This window comes from Anser cygnoides, chromosome 2, assembly GCF_040182565.1.
Source record: "Anser cygnoides isolate HZ-2024a breed goose chromosome 2, Taihu_goose_T2T_genome, whole genome shotgun sequence".
Lineage (NCBI taxonomy): Eukaryota > Metazoa > Chordata > Aves > Anseriformes > Anatidae > Anser > Anser cygnoides.
In genome coordinates this window covers 82,819,720-82,837,609 of record NC_089874.1, presented here as the reverse complement: position 1 = coordinate 82,837,609, position 17,890 = coordinate 82,819,720, and the positions used below count along the sequence as shown (strand labels likewise).

At 41.7% G+C, this 17,890-nt stretch overlaps 2 long non-coding RNA genes across 2 annotated transcripts; both read right to left on the bottom strand.

The window, feature by feature from the left end:
• Positions 1-147: 147 nt before the first annotated feature.
• On the bottom strand, positions 148-9,325 carry LOC125184287 (uncharacterized). Its single transcript, XR_010829506.1, has 3 exons — positions 9,231-9,325; positions 6,215-6,318; positions 148-289 (listed from the first exon to the last, which is right to left on the bottom strand). It is a non-coding gene; the product is annotated as an uncharacterized lncRNA (long non-coding RNA).
• Positions 9,326-12,222: 2,897 nt separating this feature from the next.
• On the bottom strand, positions 12,223-16,533 carry LOC106039937 (uncharacterized). The gene is made up of 3 exons (XR_001209576.3): positions 13,438-16,533; positions 12,828-12,941; positions 12,223-12,352 (listed from the first exon to the last, which is right to left on the bottom strand). It is a non-coding gene; the product is annotated as an uncharacterized lncRNA (long non-coding RNA).
• Between the last annotated feature and the right edge of the window lie 1,357 nt (positions 16,534-17,890).

The following is a 17,890-nucleotide window of genomic DNA, read 5'->3' as shown; positions in this document are numbered from 1 at the left end:
GGAAGAGCTTTCTCCTTGCTTTGACTGTTAGGAGACTGGTTAATCAGGTGCTTAATGTTCCATAGTATAACAACCTCTCACAGCATCCTGTCACACTCACTACAGCATTCAGAGCTGTAGGTCTGCAAGTCAACACCTCAAGTGAGATTATTTGAAGACTCTTCCTTAGTCTAAGTTTTTCTTTTACGATAGCTTGTACTGGAAGGAATCACAGATATAGTAAGTCTGTCAACTTACATGTCACTTCTTCCAGGTGGGTTCAATGAGGACAGCAAGCTCCAAACGAGACCTTGGGACAAAATCACTTCTAAATGGGACTTACTTGGAAGAGCATCAGTAGGTATATTCCTTAAACAGTACGTAAATTAAGCACTAAAGCCATACATAAGTATCTGTGCTGCTGGCAACTGCAAAGGACAGCATTTATCTTACATTCAACAGTTTAATTCTGTTACTGTATTTCTTCCTTCTCTGGATCCCAAAAAAAGAGCAGCCAATATTACATCTATGGACATAACCCTGAGGAGCTGCATTCTAGACTGATTATCTAAAACAAAAACCTCCCCAAAAAGCTGCAAAGAGACTTCTCCAGCATTCCTCAAAGGCCTTTGTGCATCAAAATACAATAATACAGGTCTGATAAGCTGCTGCTGTGTGAAATACAATAGACAGGTGTATCATATACTTCAAGACTGAAGGACTGTCTTGACTGCCACCCACTCTACTGTCTCATATATCCAACGTCTTGTTGAAAGTGCAGTGAGAGTCTTCCATTTTTTCACTAGAACTATTTTTCATCCTAGTAGAAAGAAGCTGGAAAAGCATATCAGCAAGATTGAGTGGGCTGAGAAAAAAAAAAAAGTAAAAAGCAAAGCTTTTTTATTACTGCTGAAGGTTTGTTACCGTTATGATTGGTTTCCAGTAGGTGTTTAGCTATTCTGCTTCTTAAGGGTTCATATTACCTGGCCCTCAACATTGCGGTTGTTACCACACACCTTCTGTAGCTGCAGTTCACGTAGAACATAGCTAGATTAGCTTAGGTAATGAGTATTTAACTGCCCCATGAATACACCCAACGTCTTGAGTGGGTTTTGCAACCTAGCATGTGCAGTGTACTGTCATGAATGCACCTGTAGTGAGTGCCTCAAGCTAGCTAGTAGTTTAATACCTTTCCAGGAAAATTGAGACACATGTGCAAAAACATCTACCCCTACATCTGCATCCCCAAAGGCAAAGAAGGCAGAGGAAAGCAGCATGAAGCTTTCCGGAAAAAAAAAAAAAAAAGCAGCCACAGCAGAAAAACACAACTAATAGATTCTGTCCTCTTAAGCCCATGATCGAACTGCCCAGCAGATGAGGTTGCAAATTCCTTGCGACTGTCAGGAGGCAAGCAAATCTGCAGTTCTGCAAGTATTCCCATTTTTTCCCTGATTATTCCATGAGACTGAAAGAAGAATGAAAGGACTTGAAGGAAAGTATCCTCAGCACTGTTGTATTTCTAGCTAAGGAAGGAAGAAGTGATTAAATTTCTCTAGGAAGGCAAACCAAGGCAGCAAAAACAGGTAAATTACTTTGGTGACTCCCCTCTTTCTGCCTGGACGGTTGACTCAAGTTTTTGTAAAAAGCAGAAGGACTAGCACCCATGATTAAATGCCTACCTTATTACTGGGACAAAGCACAGGGAGCAGATGAGAACAGAAGAGGTTGGGATAAAGACAAAATGAATGTTACGCCTGATAACCGAGGTGGGTTTTGGCACTCTGGAAATTACACTGGTAGGAGCACCTTTAAAACAAGCTTTGCTGGGCCAAAGAAAGCTCCCTTTTCAAAATACACACCAATGGTTTCAAACACTGCAAACCTTCACTGAAGTTTCACTGCCAGCAGTGTGCTGCAGTCCCTTTGAAACAGCAGGCTCTCAGCCTGGCAATGCCCGTAGTTCCTGCTATTGTCCCTCTAGCTTATTAAATAAATAATGAGAGATTGCAAATGATACAAAGTGGAATTTATTCCAGTGTGAATGGCCAGATAACAACTACTTGCCATTTAAGTTTCACATCACATCTGACCCTAACAGGCGTTAGCCTTCTGCTAATAAGTAACATTTTGATATCAAGAACTGCCTTTGAGGCAGCCATATTCAGGGCAAAAGACCAAGTAGTCAAGATTTGTGAATTGCAAGAAACTGACTTGCACAGGCAAGCAACAAAAGAGTATGTGAAGCATGCCACCATAGCTCTTAGTTTACTGCAGCTCACCAAAAGTAGCGTGAGCATTGAAAATGTTCAGAATGGCTCTACAAAACCCTAAAGGAATAAAAACAGTAAAAACCATCAATATCTATTTTCTTTTTCAGGACCTCTCAAGGTATGCTCCTTGTTATCCTGCCATATACTGAAAAGTGTTCCTGGCTAAGTTCAGCCAGAAGGTGCCACTTCCTCTCCAATCTACTCTAGCGCTGACGTGTGCAACTCACTGAAACTGTGTTGAGTTGCCTCTTGGAAATGCGAGAGAAAGGTACTGGTGTGCTCGCTTCTGCACGCGTCCTCCAGAATTCCCATTACATGCATGACCACAAGAGTGGGAATGCAATGATTATTGTGAGAAACTCTGAAATCAGCTCTAACTGAGACAAGGTCATGGTCACACGGATAAAAACGTACATCTGGAGCACGGTACTGGTGCAAATCCTTATAAAGCCACAGGTGACAGAAAACAAAAGCCAGCCAATCTATTTATTGGTTTGTATTTGCACAAGTTTCTGAAGAGACATGTGATCCCATTTATGTCAAAGCAGCCATAGTTTGTGCAAGATCAATGCATATAGCCTGTTACTGACCATTGACTGGGGCCAATGGCAAGGTTAACTCATTCACATTGGGGTGGAAACAGCTTTGATAGATCCTTAATCCTTGTCTTTGTTGGGACATTACATCTGAAATTGTGAAGGAAGAAAATGCTGCCTTGAGCACTAAAACAAACAAAAAACTGTGCTATACATTATTGTTGTGGTAGAAATAGCCATCCACTATTAGAAGTTTACATACAAAAATGAGAAATACCTCACTTGTCAAAAAGCCTCTTGCTTTCTTCTAGGGTTCAGCCCTCCAAGACACTTATGTGACAGCACATGCTTCAAGGCATTTGAAGCACGCTTAGCAACATTCAAACTGAGCAGCATTTTCTGCACTTTCATCTCTTAAATCGTACATACCTGAAATACTAATACCATCTCAGAACTACCAGGTAGAGAGGAGGGAGAAAACAATTGACACTCCAACTCCTGGATAGTTTGGAAAGAAAGCAGTGTGAGATCAGAAAGTGAACTGAAGTGCCACATGAGATGCCCCAGTGTTTGACAAGGCAGTTTGGAAATAAATTTTTAGTGTATTTCTACACACTGCCTTCAAGGCAGTACCCCTCCAAAAGGCCAAGATGCATCACAACGCTGTGATCCCACATGATGTGATCCCACAGCACTGTCAAAGGCAAATCAAAATGACTTTCAAGCCTCTCTTCCTGACCTGCTCCACATCCATTGAGCCACCTTTCCACTGAACAGTGAAGAACCTACCAGCAGGATCCAGCAATGCAAAACATGTCAAAAAAACTGAAACAATAGTTTGGGCAAGCCAGCTTTTGTAGCATAAAGATGCCAGCGTCCTGTAAAATGCCTGGCAGGCAGAGGAGAAGCCACAGTACTGCATTATAATTAATGTACTTGGAAGCTTTTCACCAGGGACCAGGGGCACAGACGTTTTCTGTAATTCTTTCAGCGGAGTCCCATTAACAGCCTGTGCCGTCTGCTTCACCGCACAGACGGTGTGGCCTGAAAGGGACTGCTGACTGCTCTGCTCTGTCCTCTTACAATCCTGCTTGAAGCCAAAGCTGGCAGAAAACCAAGGTGTTCTCTCATGAGACTGTAAATTAATGTTGCTGAAGGAAACTGGCTAGTAGTTCATGTGGTTCTGAGTTTGCTTTCCATCTGGCGTCTAACTCCAAATTCCCTCTGCACCTAGGAATAAAACAGGTGAGGTGTCTGGTCCACTCATCACCCCCTACGCATTACTGATTTCCTTTCATCCAGGTCTTTAAAAAATCCTTGCTCTTGCTACAGTTTTGAAATGTTATAGGGTTTTTTTGCACTTAAAAAAGCAGCTGTTATTTCTCTACAAGCTTTGCAAACATTCTTCCCATTATGTAATTCATTTACTGCTAGCAGAACGCACAGCTTCCTCCAACACATAGCTCTAAAAGAAGCTGGTAGATTTGACACTTAAAAAATGTGACCATGAGAAAGAAACAGATGTATTTTAAACAAAGGTGCTGACTTATAGCTCCTCCTTGTTCCTCCTCCTCACAGACAGGGTATGTAATAAACCCTTAACTCTAGTTGCTGGCCGTCTAAATCAGCGCTCCTCTACATTCTCCCAGTATTTTCATTAGGGACAGAAAATCAGACTTTAACCAAGAACAGATAGGCAGCGCTGCTTCCAGTCACATCCAAGTCACAGCTTCCAGATCTGGAATTAGACTTCAGTCCTGTTACGTTGCGGCTGCTTCTTTGCTTTCTGCCAAGCCGGAGGGGGAAAGTAAGGCCAGTCCAGAGGTCATGAAAGATATTCAAGAAGCATAAATGGAAAGAAATGATACAGCTACCTCCAGCAAGAGGTGAGACAGCATCAGGGGTTCAGATAGGCCCGGGCTGCTCTTCTCATCACACACCTTTCAAAGTGCACTACTAACCCAAGAACTATTCCCACCATCATCTACTGCAAAACTCCCGTTAATATCAGCTGGAGCCAGGGAAAGACCTTTTACTGCATGCACTGGAAGTGGAACCATTGATAGCTGCAGAAAGGTTTTAAGCTACAAGAGATTATTCAGCTACCTGAGAAAGACAAAGGCCTTTCTTCAAATATATTTTCTTGTCTTAAGCTCAAATTGACTTAGAGCGGTGGAGAGCTCCATGGCTGGAAAAAAAAACAGGGAGCAAATCCCTTACTCTGACAATAAAACAGCTGTCCCCGTACAATACACGTAAGCACCTTTGAAAGGAACACCATGATACAGTCACAAAGGTATTACGAAAATCGAACATGACACACAGCTGCAGCGTGTATCGCAAGTGAGCACAACGTGCGCAAACACCAATATGCCCCGGTCTAAGCATTATTAGTTTCTTTGCTTATTTTGCACACTCGACAAGTGACATTTTACCTCAAGCTTTCCCAAGTCTTTCTGGAATGCATTTCTTCACACATCTTCAGAATGCCACCAACAAGGGCACAATGAAAAAAGGTCCCTGTTTGCCCTAAAATGTTCAAATTCTATCCTACAAGAAATTTTAAAAATAAATTTTAAAAAATGATTTTTTTTTTTGATTTAGTAGTTACTTGGGGAGAATAGCTAGTGAAAAAAAAAGTCACTTTTGGCAAACAGAAGTATACACATCCACACACAAAAAAACCTTGTCCTTCATTTTCAACTGTATGTCCACTGCTGAACCATCCTTTTCTCTAATTACAGCTGACAATTGCACAGATGTCTCTAGCACAGTTTGCTTATAAAGACATATTCATTGCAATGAGATACATGACAGACTTCACACTTAACAGTTGTCAACATAACTTCATTAATGTGTCTTGAGCATCCATTTGCCCACCCCCTCCCACTTCAAAAACAAAATTAAAACCCGCTTCTCTTCTGTCATCACATCCTCCAACAACTATCACCACTCACTCAAGTGCTGGGAAAATAACTCACTGCTTTTGCCTTAGTCTCCATCAACCGATGCTACTTCCAACTAAAGCAGTGTACAAACAAGCTCGAAATCACAGATGAAAGAAGCCATTTTCATTTCCTGAAGACCACGTATATTTATGTCATTGACCCTTCCAGTTAAGTGGTATGATTCACCAATGACTAGCAGCACAAACATTCATTCATGTCTTAAATTCTGTCAAAACATTACAAAATCAGACAGCATGGAGCAGCTACCGTTGTCATTTTAATGATGTGCCCATGACGACTGTAGCTGGAAAAACAAATGTTCTGGTGTTGTATTAGCCCCTCTAATACATAAAGTATTTCCCATAAAAATAAGCCTGCATTTTTTGAAGACAACAGGATGGTAGATGTCAATTACAAAAATTGTCTCTACTGGTTAGAAGAGACCTCAATGTCCTTGCTTATAAATGTCAGGCAAACTTACCTGATGCATACGTGGTGCAGCAGCCCCATATGAAAACTACAGAAGCGATGGGACACTAAACAAGAAGAACGTCCATATTTTTATTTGTCTAAACATGGAACCACCTATAAAAAAAAAAAGAGAGAGAGAGAGAGACGTTAACGGATTTCATTTTTCTAGTAAAGTCAAGTATCAGTCAAAACTATTTGTGATTCATGCTGAGATTGTTTTATATTAAAAGGATCAATTAAACCACCAGTTTGTGTCATCAGTGAGAATGACAATCAACCTGCACGCACAAACTTTGCCATAAAGATCCATCGACAGCAGTGACCATGGACTCGGTTACAACACTGTTCATTTTTCATACTCTGACAGGAATCGAAACAAAACATTCAACTCCAGTACTTCTTTATGATTATATGAACCAAGGGAGGGCTAAAGCACAGAGCAAGTTCAAGTAGGACTCAGGTCAGGCTGGTGCTGGGTGCCCTCCTTCATTGTCTCCTCCCTGTTCATTCAGGGCTTTGGATTTTGCAAGACGTTTGCATCTTTACATCTTAGACAGAGCTAAGGGTATTGTGGACTTCGTACAGGTCAAGCCTTTGTCGGCCTTCAGAGCCAGGAGAGCATTACAACCTCAGGGGAATACAGATGCTAGGAGGTGGGGCACCAGCAGATGGAAATTTCCCTTATGGTTGGAATTTGGCTTAGGAGGGAGTCCCTTTGAATCCTCCCCCTGGTGTCTCACTGTGATTCTTTTCCATCTCTCTCATGGAATATGGCAGGGGAAGGAAATTATGCAGTGGGAAGTTCCCCAAGAAACCTTGGAATAGCTCTCTGGTGGAAGAACAAAAGTATCCACAAAAATTATAAAATCACTTCTAAAACCGATATATCTGTATCGCAGAAAGTATATGGTGAATCTTTTTCTCATAAATGTAACTTGAATATATGTAGGCAATAAAGTAAGAAAAATTCAAGTTCTGAGAAATGAAGATTTTCTATTATACATATTCTACTAAGTAGAAATTCAAGATTTAAAGTTACGCACAAGAACTTGAGAAAAATGTAGTTATACTGACAAAAGTGATTTGTTTTTAAAGAAGTATTTATTTTGCCAAAAAAAAAACCACATATAAATGCAAAAGTTTAATATAATGTTAACTGCCGTACTGATTTCTATCCGTATAATCAGCTCAATGCTGCTGAAGATTTAAATAATGGTGTAGCAATTATTTGATTGCAACTTAATGACAGCTTTAAAATGAAAGGGGAAAAAAATTGCTTCTATATGCCTCATGGAAGCAAAAAATTGCCTTAAAATGTATTTTCCTGAAAGCAAGCTGTAAACTCTCCAGTTTCAGAACAGACAGATGAATCCAATGTAATTTGTCTGGTTTCTAATTATTACAATAATTCATAATAAAAAGCTGGAGGGGGGAGAATTAGGTGCTAGGAAAAGATGTTTGGGCACATATCAACCCCCAGAATGGATTGAAATCAGATGAGAAAGGGAGAACAGAACTGGTATTAAACTTCTGCCTAGGCTTCACTGGGGCTGTTGTTATAAACTTGGAGTACAGCTGCACTTAATGAGCTTGTGTAAAAGCAGACATCATACAAATGGGAGAAAGTAGGAACTTCATCCAATTAGATAAGAGAATTGGCCAGCAGCCTCCAACGAGCTGAAAAGCTCTTCCAACTTCAGGGATGAGAGCTAATTATAACTCTATTTTTGTGTGTGTGCGATGCTACTAAATTATTAAGAAATATTGTCCTGTCAAAAAACTATGTCATATGCACTGACTTGATTATTGCAGATAGAGCATTTGCCAGAGACAGGGCTGGAAAGTGATTAGCCTTGATAACAACAGGAGGCATTCTGCTGTCAAACTTCAGGGTGCAAATGGCTTCCCAGCTTGAGTTTCTCTCAAAACCATTTCTTTAGTTTATTCATTTGGGCAGCTGTGTGGAATGGCAAGAATTTCTATTTTTCTTCTTGGTAGTGAGGATGCAAGGAAGACATATCAACATACATAGCTTCAATAAGTGTGCCAGTTGGAGCAAGGTAGCCTGCGACATTTGCTGTTGAAACTAGCACACAGACTGGGAGATTTTTTCCAATTCTTTTTTGTTAGTGTACACAATATGATGGTGAATTGGAACCGGGATGGATGTGTACGGGTAGAAAAGTTCTCACTGCTGCTTGATAAGAACCAGCATCTCATCTGGAGAGCGGACTCAAGGAAATGGTGTTGCTTCTCCTGATACCCCACCACTCCCATGCCTCCTTAATGCACCATGCCACAGCTCCTTAGGGTGTGCAGCTCCTTGAACAACAGCTTTCTTGGCTTCACAGCTGAGTAGGTCCCACAGACACCTCCTGGCAACGCCAACCATCGTGTCAGGCGATTTTCAAGAAAGAAATGATATTTCATGTAAGCAGAAAGAAACATGACAGCGCACATGCTCATTCTGTAAAAGTGCACACGCAGGGCAGCAGGGAGGGGAAGTGACATTAGAGAAGGTATTAACTGAGCATTAGAAAATAGGTTCAGACTCTGCAACCTGTTGTTTAACTCCACTTGTGCCTCCTTTGGAATAAGGTCTTATGAGCACCGCCATCTCATGCCATGTCTGACAGCATAATTCTCTGGTTCTGTGCTTGCTGGCAACCTGTGTAGCCCATCATCATGGTATAAAGAGCAGGCTAGTTTTCTTTTCAGGACAAGGTGGAGGCACTGGGACTCCCTGAAAGAAGCCAGAAAAACAAAACACACAAAAACCAGAGCAGACAGAGCACACCAGAAGGCTGAGACTGCTAATAGACAGCTGTAAACAAGGATAAAAGACTTATATATGGGATTAAAAAGGGGAGTGGGAATAGTCCAGAAGAGCTGTGTTTGTGTCTAGTCCAGCCATACTTCCTAAACAATACATTTTAATTCAATTACCCTACAAGCAAACAAACCAATTAACTTAGATTTATATCATCAGTAAGAAAACAGAGCAAGCGGCATCTCAATAGACTTACGGAAATCTTTTGAACTTTGGATGAAGGCTACGAGTACGGTTCCTAAACCCGATACAGGCAAGAGAGAGGTTTAAGGCTTCTAAACACAGATTCAGCATGTGAATTTAGAAAGACTGAATAAAAGCAGAAGTGCTCTATTAAACGAAAGGCAAATCACCAAGAAATCAGCTTTCAGGGATCAGCTGAACCGCTGCATTGTACTTGCACGGAAAATTACCCAGCAGCTTTTTCTGAACCAAGAAACACAAATCAGTTTTGCTCAGTGAATGCATGAGCCAAACTCTTCTATTGTGATGGTTTCAATAGAAGCTCAAATAACTTTGACAGCCTGGAGGGGGAAGGGTGTCTCTGACCCAGTTTCTACACTACAGTGTAGTTTGGGTGATGGTGGTATGAGTGTTTACAGCAGAACCTCTTTTCTTTAATTTCCCTCTCCTGCTTGCCCACCATTGCTTTGTTTAAATAATCCACAGCTGTTATCATGTGCTCAAGAATAAGATTAATTGAGCTTAATGGTTGCTGGCGACTTCTTATATGCATTCAGCTGGTGATGTCTTCAGCACAGGGGCCCTTTACACAGTGTGAGAGGAAAATTTGTCTTTTTCTTTGGCTTTCTCATTTCATATCCATTCTGAAAGTGGAATTCTCATTTCTTCCAGACATCTTTGCCCAAAAACTCTTAAAACGTTGGGAGAGATTCTAAAGGCCAGAACCTCTTCACCCAATGGAAGCTAAATGATTTTTTTTTAGGCTCCTCACCAAGAAGTTTCTTGCTACTTCTCACGCCACTGACCCAGGAGATGCAACCTCTCCTTTTCTGTAGAATGACGAAAGTCTGCAAAGGCAGAAAATGGGACTCGTGAACAATGGGATAAAATGGCTGGAAGAAAGGCTTCACGAACACAGGTGGCCTGAAAACCTGGATTCCCCATGTGCAGACCTGTAAGAGCAGTGTTCTCTCCAGGCACCGGGGCAAGGAATGAGACAGATGAACTGGGATGAAAACTCTGAAAATTTGAGTAAGACACACAAAATCCAGATGATACACACTAAAATGATAGGTTCTTTCTACAGCAATGGTTGAAATACACTTGCAATAATTATTTTCTCTTTAAAAAGCCCTCACCGCTAACCACATTCAATGCTGTTTTCAACAGATCTTGAATTATTATGAACCCATGCTTGTCTGCTTTGATATGTCACAAGCCATCACTAACCTGACAACTCACTGGCAGACTTTCAAGCATTTTCAGAAAAAAAAGAAAAAAAAATCAGCCTTCCTTCTAGTGCTTCCCCCCACTTCCAGCTCTTAAAACAAAATCTAATTCAGGGGATTGAAAACTGCAGAATCAAAAATAAGGCTGAAAGAAACTAAAAAGTTACACTGATAAAAAGAATGGAACAAAAGGGAAAAGAGAAGCAGGAACAGTTTTATCTCAGCCCGTAGACTGCACAGAGGTGTATGCCACGTCAGGGGTAGCTGACATTATAACTCCTGAGGGGCACCCAATGACTCTGCTGTGTGGACTGGGATCACGCCAGGTGACTCGCAACATGGGTGCACTAATTTTGGGGCTATGGCATAATCCAGACCCACGAGGCAGAAGGAAGTGAGCCAGCAAAATCTGCCGAGGAGATCCCTGTCCAATCCTGTCAGACAGTAGAGCAGCCAAACACGTAAGGAGCTGTTGTCATCGGCCACATGAACTCTCCCCAACTCTCTCTAACTTTACTTGGCTAAGGACTGCTGTTCAGTTTTGGTACATGATTTTTTTGGGTTAGGGAAACCAGTCACTTACATTCGGAAGAAAAAAGAAAAGACTAAGACTGGAGAGGGGGAAGCCTGAAGAAAAAATGCAGTGTACTTTTTATTTTCCATTAAATACATTTGTATTCTCATTACATTTGAGAAACCAGGTCCCTGTTTACCTTTTCTCATCAGACACTTTTCTTCTTTTTTCTTTTTTTTTTTTTTCCCCACTTGGGAAAAAGAGAGAGATTGGCACAAACCCAACTCATTTTGTTTTGAATCCAACAAATTTTTTTCTCACTTTCTCGAAATACGTTTTCTGCAAACATTAAGTAGCGTTTGAAAACTCAATTTTGTTAAGAAAATACTAATGGTTAAAACTTTTGACATTTCTATCAATTTCTTCTTCACGAGAACTGCATCACTTTCCTGAAACATGTTAGTATGCTAACTTCAAGGCTGTTTTGCTCACTTGGAGAACAGAGGCACAAATGTGCTGCCACAGACTTCATAGTTGACTTAAGGCTATTTACTTGGCCTCTGTGCTCCTTGAATCTAGCTAAAAAATGAGTATTACAGTGACTTGTAACTTACTGAAGCACCCTGGGCATAAAAAACACTCGTTACTGTGAAGCTCTTGTGTGCTGTGGGGGAAGAAGGTATAAAGTATAAAATAACCCACATGAATTAGGCTTTAGAAGGAGGCTGAAGAGGATGATGATTGCTTGATTTAGATTGACTGAACTATGATATGCAACTGAGCAAAGCAGTGTTATTTCCAGAACAACCAAAGCCTTAACACACTCCTACTGCTGCAAACAGCACCGCAAAATCTCTAATGGATTACAGATAGGCAGGACTTCTGTTTTATATCTCAGCCAGAAGACAAGAATCGTTCTGCTGCTCAAAGGACCGAAAACATGCAGTGGGTCAAACAGACCAAAAGGGAACCCAGCCAGTACTATAGAGTCAAGACCTATGGAATAAACACCATCATTTCCAAAGCACTTTAATTTTATCTGCAGTGGAAAAACCAGGCTCAGCCTTCCTTCGCTAATGGAATATGAAGAGTTTGCTGCCTGGTGCGGTATGCCTGTGATGTTTAAACACCATTTGTAGCTCCCCTCGTGCAACTCACAATGTTTTCAGAGCGCAGCCTTAGCAAAAACGCTTCACTGGCAAGAGCTCATTTAATTTACTTGTTGGTCTTTGAAATTCTTCGTGTGGATTCAGGGTGGTTTGCTCATCCTTCCCTTCACCCGGAGGCAGCGAGGCAGGCAGTATCCTCAGTGCTCACACTACAGGCCCTCGGCGCGGACAGGAGCCCAGTGCCTTCCCTGCAGCAGCTTATCAGCAGTACCTGGTATCAGAGCTGGTGGGAAAAGGGGAAAGCAGAGAAAAACAGAAAAGCGAAACGGACGATTAAGGAGCAAAGAATGGCAGAGGAAACTAAAAATAGTCCCCTCGGCAGTTATAAAGGAAATTCGTTTGACAGGAGGCTGCTTCTTTTGTCAAGAGTGGTTTGTTATGCAACAGATGATACCAACACCGGCTCTTCTTATCTTCGTTGTCAGTTTAACTGACAAAAAGGAGCTTGGTTTAACATTACTGGAGCCACAGCGAGTCAGAACATTTGTTTGTTTTCATGCATGTGCATGTTTTAAGAGACAGCCCAGGGATTAATACTGGCAACAAACCATGGTGCAAGCTCAGTTAAGCAACTTTGCAAAAGTCTTAAAAGTACTTGTGCATTATTAAAGGCAACAATTAAGCCCCTGCCTTCTGCTGTTTCTGCTCCCCTGCCTCCCACTCCAACATCCCCAAGAATGGGATCGTGGCAACTTTACAGCACTATGGAAAACTTAATGTTCACAGGTTCTTCCATGCACGGACAGCCATGGACATCCTTGCCTGTACTCTGTTTTTCACTTCTTGCACAAAACATGCAGAGCTGGAGCATTCTGGGCACAGGAAAAAGCAAAATTAAAATGATGAAAACTGTTTCATTTACCAGTAAGGTCAAATTTTCCCTCATTTTTTTCCTGATGCTGAGCATTCAGTAGTATTTACACCTCTCAAAATGAAGGTAAGAAGTAGAAAGGAAGAGGCTTTACAAGATCTTAATATCTCCTCTTTTTGAGGAGAGAAATCAGAGAAGAAGAGGGAAAAAATGAGGCTTTCAGCAGCTTCCCTGACATCTCCCCACAGGAGCGCAGGTGAGCCTGCATGTTCCCAATTAACGTGCCTTCTGGCATGCCTGCAGGCTTTCAGAAAGCCTGTTGGTCACAGCTGCCAATATCTGCTGGTGAGGAGGCAAGCAAATTGCAGTCGGCTGTCTAAGTTAAACAAGTAAAGGCTAGGACTTTGAAAAACTCAAGAGACACACATATGCACACGCACAGGAGGTGGGAACGAGCACTTGGACATGGTGTAGATGCAAGGAAAAAGAACTCTTACTAGTCTGCTTCTCACTGGACTTTCCTGAAATGCTCATTTTTAGACCAAGCATACTGCACTGAACAATGGGTTATTGGAAGACAGGACACTCTCAGCCTATTCCTCTTTTCTGAGGAAACGTTCAGCAGAACAAAGACTGTGTCACAAAGTCCTGTCTCCTAGGTGAGCAGCTGAAGTCATCTTCTCTGTCCCAAACACCAAGCGTTCGGTAGCAAAATCAGCAGCAGAATGTAAAATAAATTGGTGGCTGGATCAGTCAGTCAGCAGAAAGTCCCCGACGAAAAATGTCGGTGGCTCTTAGATTTTAACTTCAGGTTGAAAATGTACAGCACGCGTGCGTGAAATACTATGCACTTTTTTTGTAAACTTTCTAAAAATAATCTGTTCCGTTCCCCAGGCCGTGAAGGAAGAGCTCAGTGACAGGCACACCTGTCATGAACCGTTCAGGCCACAGGATGCCACTGTTGCATTTCTTTTTCAGCAGGTCAAAATAAACCGTGACAGATTGTTTGCGTGAACCGGACACCTAAATTTAATGCCTCTCTTCCCCCTTCAATGCACACATATGTCAGTGTTACAGCCCCAGACAGTCCAGATGTAAATAGCTCAGTTCCACAGCATTATGTGTTTTGATCACGAACAAAATGTTTGGATACCTTTTAAGGCCAGATTACTGAACCCAGCATCTCTGCGTGTTCATAAATTTTCTATGCACAAGAAGTCTTTCCAATGCCTGCCAGGACTGTTGACTCCAGATAGTTTTGACCGCAAAACAAATATCCAGCGTTGTTGGATTTTATCTATGTCCAGATGAGAAAAGAAAAACACTAGATGGGAGAGGAGATTAAATGAGAGAGAAGGCAGACTGCTCGTAATTTCTACCTCTTGTAAAAGAGGCAAGAGCTCCTACCATGTTAATAAAACTTCATAAATATTTTACTAATACAAACGATTTCACGTAAAAGCCTGGAATGTAATGTGTTCATGCCAGGAGACAGTGAAGTGAGCTCCCAGATAGTTCCTCTTACCGCAGTTTTGTGTGTTTTACAAGCTGGCACCTTTAATCACAGGCCTGGGACTGCAGACCTCTGGACAGGTAAAGACAAAGGCACTTCACCAAGGGTCCCCAGTGTGACCGCCATGGCAAGGCAGGCTAAAGAGATCTGCTCAAGTCCTAAATGTCTTTGGAAAGCAAATTTCAGTCCTGAAATACCTTTACATTGAAGAGGTAAATTATTAAAGAGAACCGAGTATGGGACTGCAGATAGTCTCCGAGATCTACTCAGACATGAGTTCTCCTAAATTCAGCACAACACAGATGTAATTCTTGACAAAGGACTGTTAAGAAAGGAGGGAGAAATTTCAATGCTAACAGTTTCTCAGATTTCAAAAGCCATTTTGGTTTTGCTCAGCATTTCCGAAAGGGAAGAATGGCTTCAGCCTCCTACAACGCGGCTTAAGAACAGGGAGAAAAAAAATGAATGATAAGGTTTCAGATACAGCTTGGGTGGCCAGGAACAGCAGAACTTGAGGAAGGTCAGCGTGACAATGACAGCTGTGGTGATGCAGAGCCTTACAGAGGCTGGTGTTGCAGCTCCGCACTTCAAGCTGATATAAATACGAAGGGGCCTGCAGATAACAGTCTTTGGGGATTCAAGGCTTCAACAGAAACATCCTCGCTGCCTTCAGGCTGTTTTGGATGTGTCCCAGAAGCAGTTTATTCCCCAGCCAGCCTCTAGATTCAGTGTGACAAAATCCCACTTCTCTGACAATTGTACTATAAGATCTTTACATCAGTGCTAGGTAATTGCTCAGCAGACTCTGGGAAAGACTTAGCCTATGAAATGAAACAACTACCAAACCAACAAGTCACCCAACACAGCAATAAAAGAAGCCTAACGATGGTTTCCATTGCTTAAAAAATAAGCATGTAACAGCACAACACACACTAAGAATGCAATATTAATATGAAACCATGCATATTGTTTACGTTTCTTTTGCCGAAGCAGTGTTTGGTGTGGTGCTGTTTCTTTTTCCCACTAGAACTGAAAAAATTGACAAACACATAACCGCTTTGTTCCAAAACTCAATTTACCTCCCATCCAAAAGACCATGGATTTCAAAATCCCTTTAAGGAAAAAAAGTGAGAAAGAAAGAAAGAAAAGGAAGCCTTCAACCCAAATTCTTTTTTTTTTCTTCTTCTTTATAACAATAAACAACAGATTTCATGTAAAAACAACACCAAGAGGGTAGAAAAAAAAAAACGTCAAAAGCTAATTTTAGTCCTGCTGATCTCAGGAGCTTAGTGTTCCCGTCAAATTGAACAGACTCCAGTGGTGCCCTGCCTCTCTGGCTGGAGAAATCTGTCCCTGGAGGTCTAGTTGCGGCACCTTGTACCCTACACCTAGATTGGTTTTTAGAGTATTTTTTTATTATTATTATCCTAGAGCAAGTATCCAGGACAGCATTGATCCAAGACACAGATGTGACCTATTCAAGTAAATTACCAGGAAAAAATCAAAATGTTTCACACTTCATTTTCTGTAAATTACTCCCTCTGGAGCTCAGCAGCTAGCCAAAATTCAGTCACAAAAGTTATTTCTATTAAAAGGAGAAATTGATGGCACAATCAGGTGTATCTTTGATACAAAACTGTTTCCTTACATACAACAAGGGGGGCATTTTTCCTGAAACAAGTTAAGCAACAAGACCTTTTTTTTCCTTGATTGTTCTCATCCAAATTCAGTCAGTACCATATCTGATCCTTCCTATCTGATCCTTCCACGAGCTCTTGCTACTTTTTTTTCACCTTAGAGACATATTCGTACTATTAGCTCTTCTTATTTTTCCCTAACCAGAAGCATTTAACATGGGTTGTTTCATCGGTTTTTATGTATAAGCAGCCCGACCAAACACTACCTCAATACCTTATGTTTGCTTTATGAGTTCTCAGGGGCAATCACTTTCATCACACAGTGGAGATGACTTTAGCCACTTTTTAGGTTCTTATCTAGCCTGTCAGCTTCACTGAATTTTATCCATTCTACAATCATATCCACTGAGTGGCATGCAGTCTTCAATCAGACACAAATGGCAACAGACTAACCCCTTTCAGCCCAGAAAAAGAAATGCTTTAACAAAACTACTACTTAAACTGTAGAGAGTGGCTGCCAGGATACTTTCATGTATCAACCCCCATCCCTCACCAAAAAGAAGAAGAAAAAAAAAGTCAGTCTGCTTTTAGTCAAGTCTCCCTGCAATCTTTCTTCCCTCCATCTAGCTTCTTTTCTGCCACCAAAGGAGGACGTTCAGCAGGCCCCCTAAGAAGCATCCACTGTTTGTATGAAATGTGCCTACCTAAATGGAGTCGTTATTCCTCGGGCCTCACATCAAGAATAGACGTCCTCTGCCGGATGCAAATGAAGAACAGATTTCCCAAAGATTTATCAAGTAGATGGAAGAGAATTGAGAATTCATACAGGCACCCTAACCTTCTCCAGCATAAAACCTGGCCAACTAGCCTGCACTACCTTTAATTAGAAACTTCTATTAAGGAGCAGTAAAACACTCCCGCTGTTATACTGTCTTTGCTACCAGAATGACAGCCCCAAACTGAGAAAGTGTATCAACTAACCCATAGGTAGATAGTAGTGTCTTAAACTGCAATTCCACGTTAAGGCTTCAGTTACATTTACCGCTCACTGCTGCCAAGAGAGGTAGCCCTCTCCCCACAACCCTCCCCCACTTTCTTCCCTCTGAGACATGCTTTTGCCAAGTCCTTATTCCAGCACACATTTGATTGAAGCACAAAGCCAATTCAACTCACTAAAACAGCAGAAAGTAAATTGGTTTTGGCTGGAAAGCAAGCTGAATTGGCTTACTATGTGATCAAGTGAGCACTAGAGTTGGTGCAAGACAAAGAGAAGACAAGCTGTACGGCTAAAACCAGGAACAGTAAAAGAGGTCTAGGAGAGGTGGGAATGGTAAATAGCAGAATAAGCTGTTAACACAGCTCAACTGGAGCAGGAAATCAGTCTTACTGTGCTCCAGCAATTTCCAAAACGCATGTCTAAGTATTCAGATCCCATAGATATCTTCTCATTTCAGAGGCAGCAGTTCCTCTGATACCCACAGATTACTCAAAGGGGATGTCACATTTAGCCCTATAATAGGACTGCATTGCAACAGCTGCACATCTTAAGCCTAAATTCAAGACCTGGCACCCCAAGTGTGTTGCTGTATAAACCCTTGGAAATCAAGGGATATTCTGGTCCCAGCTCTGCTTTTACAGGGCGGGTTCTGCCTTTGCAGGGTGGCATGAGTCTCGGGAAGCTTTCCAAAGCTCCAGATTAGCCAGGCACCGTGCCACGTTACCACCACCATCCCGCTGTTGTGGCACTTACAGTTTTTCCACATGGGACTGCACAATGAGTGACTAGTTCACAGCAGTGCC